At 36.8% G+C, this 3130-nt stretch overlaps 1 pseudogene; it reads right to left on the reverse strand.

Annotated features, from left to right (window-relative positions):
* Positions 1 to 250: 250 nt before the first annotated feature.
* LOC131066998 (probable glutathione S-transferase parC) lies at positions 251 to 1451 on the reverse strand (annotated as a pseudogene).
* Between the last annotated feature and the right edge of the window lie 1679 nt (positions 1452 to 3130).

Genomic DNA, 3130 nt, shown 5'->3' on the forward strand with positions numbered 1-3130 from the left:
AAAGGGAATAATTAGCATCTAAACTATGACTTCATTCTGAGCTTATCTACGTAATTTGTCTCCTCAAGATTGTCTTGTAATTGTTATGGACTATGAACCCCAAACTTATTCTATGATCAAGTTTTCGTTATTAGATTGCACAGGCTCTTTCATGTCTGTAATAAAACAAAAAGAAATGGCATATAGTATCAAGTAGACAAAGGATCAAGTGCATACACAACTTATACATGCACCCAAATTTTAAACCACATCTCATTTTTCTAAAATATCATAAAGTTAATACCACTGCAATCTTCCATAATTTTTTACAATTCAGCAAAAAAAAATCATTAAAAGATCTTGACTATATCAAAAATTTGTAAAGCGTTATTTGAATAAACCCATCTCTACCTTCCTTTCGCTTTTCTACCTCTCACATTTCAAACTCTCCGCCGGAACATGACGCTATGCGTCGCTTGTTCAATATGAATCGATCGAATCAAATCTTGGTTTTCGAAACTGTTACACAGAAATTGGTTCAACAAGAACATAAATGTGTCCGCCATGACCAGAACAGAAACATCAAAAGAAATTAAGCCTGAAACAGAACACCCTTTACAGTCTTACGTAGGCTACACTACAGTTCTTGTTTAAAATATGGCAGAAAGATGAAGAGGAAAAGGGCTATACTAAACCCAATTCTACACTCCTCCCTCAAACAATCCTCCTGGATGATGCTCTGAGATATATTGTCGTACATTGATGGTGCTATTCAATAGCCAGTCAGAGTCAGGAACAGAAACTATAACATTTGGATTTTCCCGCATGGCAGCCAGCCAGCGGTGCATACGACCACACTTCTGCGCATCGGGGAATTTCAAGTCTCCGAGAGCCTCAAAAGAGGCCATCCATGGAACCAGGGGCACCAGGGCAACATCTGCCAAGCTCATCCTGCTGCCCAAGAAAAAGGGTCCCTCGTCGATCATACCCTTTTCCAGAGTTCAAACTGCTGTACAATGTCTTTCCGCGCGGTTTCATGCTCTTCCCCGAATCTCTTCATCAATTTCAGCCCAGTTTCTAAGAATTGCAAAACAAGATTTGAATCAAAGTAATTGGGGGTTTCAGAGGCCGTTGATGGAAAATACAGAGCAAGGAGAAAGAAAGGAAAAGGATGAAAATAACCTTTTTGTTAATGTAATCGGCCCAGAATCGGGCAAGAGCCCTTTCGTAGGGCGTTTGTGGGAGCAGAAAAGGATCTGGCCAGGCTTCCTGAATGTATTCGAGTATGACCAGAGACTGAGAAATTGACCTTCCGTTGTGGAGAAGAACAGGGACCTGATTGTATGTAGGATTTGTTTGGAGGAGCAGCTCGCTTTTACTGCAAGGGCGCAGCTCATTGCAAAGGGACATGGTCTTATGAGCAAGAGCTTCACTTGATCTTCTGATGCCATGTTTCACACAAATCTTGTTTGTTTACCCACTCCCAGTTATGCTTCTAATACCTAGCATTAGTCATCAACGCATACCATTCATTATTATTAGCCGATAGGCTTTGTTTTAAAAATAAATTTAATAATAAAACATTATTTATACTTGATGATTAATAAAAATGAAGTTGTTTTAAAATATTTTTAAACTAATAATAAAAATAAAGTAATAAGCAATCAATCATTATAAAAAATAAAAATTTCAATAACAAATAATTTAATAATAAATTAATAAATTATTAATTAAAATTTAATTGCAAAACATTGTAATCAATTATTCATATGGTGAGTGCGATTCTACCCATGATTTTTTCTCCTTAAAGTTTTCCACATAAATATAGTGTTCTTAATGTGCATTGTGTTTTGCGGTTTCATGTTTCATTATTGTAGAGATACGATAATTGTGGTTTGAAGTTTAAGAGATTAAAAATAATATTGTTTAAGGTCCAACTAATTCACCCCCCTCTCACTCCTATGGTGTGTTTGACAATCCAATATTTAAGGGATGAATCCTTTTGACTTGTTTGTGTGTAACCTTAGCTACTTTAGCGAACTACAATTTTTAGGATTTGTAGGGTTGCCACTTGGCAAGAAAGTTTTGTACAACTAAAGTCGGGTTAAGTACTCTAATGATCCAAGGGAGGATGGTATGGACCTGTTGACGTGTATTTTGTACACTATCAAACACAGAATAAAATACCCAAGGGTACCTTATCCTCTCTTGAATAAAGCCTCTGATTGCTGAAGATGTCGCGAAAAAGGATCAATCAGGATGACTCCAAGGTTCTTCGATGTAGGGTCTCTACGTGTGGATAAGCACCAGTGGTCGTTGTGAATGTTGTTTCATCAAGGGGCCTTACATTTGATGATTGAACGTCTGATCTGCTTTGAATATTGCTGGAACACAGGATTTTACTAGCTTTGACTTGAAAAAAGGAAAAAAATGAGGGCGAGGAAAGGATCTAATCCTAACACTAAGAATGTAAGAGCAATGAATGATCTTTGATGGAATTCTAACTAAGTCTTGTTTTGACATCCCAGGACCATCTCCACAAGGTTAGTGCGATCTTCGAAGGAAAGCTTTATGATGTTCAAATCATCACTGCAGGCATAGACACCATCAGGTTGATGCATATCAATGAAGAAGCGACAATTGAAGTTAAGCTTAAGCTAAATGATTCCAGTTGACTACACAAGGCAAGTCTGCAATCAACAAATTGCTAGTAGTATGGATATACGAATTCCACCATCAATCAAGCACATTTCTTCCACTCATCTAATAACACGAAATCAAATATGAGAAGTATAGAGACCATGCAAATTGTCGAATCGACCCATAAATTTCACCATTTCTTCAATGAAGTTACAAGTCTTTTACAACAACATCTTGGCAACAATCTTTGCCTTCTCTCTCTACTCTACTCTAATTGCTATTCTATCAACTAGCTAATCACCTTCTATCTACTCTCTATTTGTCTTCTAACTGCTTCCAACTTACTATTACCTTTACAAATGAAATGTTAGGGCTTATATAGTGCCCTCAATACAATTCGATGGCTTAGATCAATTCGAGATCAATGGCCAAGATTTTACAATGAAAACCCTAATTAGGGTTTGTTACAACCATTACATAACATTTAATGCTTGACCAATGATATAATTGT

Source organism: Cryptomeria japonica, chromosome 3, assembly GCF_030272615.1.
Source record: "Cryptomeria japonica chromosome 3, Sugi_1.0, whole genome shotgun sequence".
Classification (NCBI taxonomy): Eukaryota; Viridiplantae; Streptophyta; class Pinopsida; order Cupressales; family Cupressaceae; genus Cryptomeria; species Cryptomeria japonica.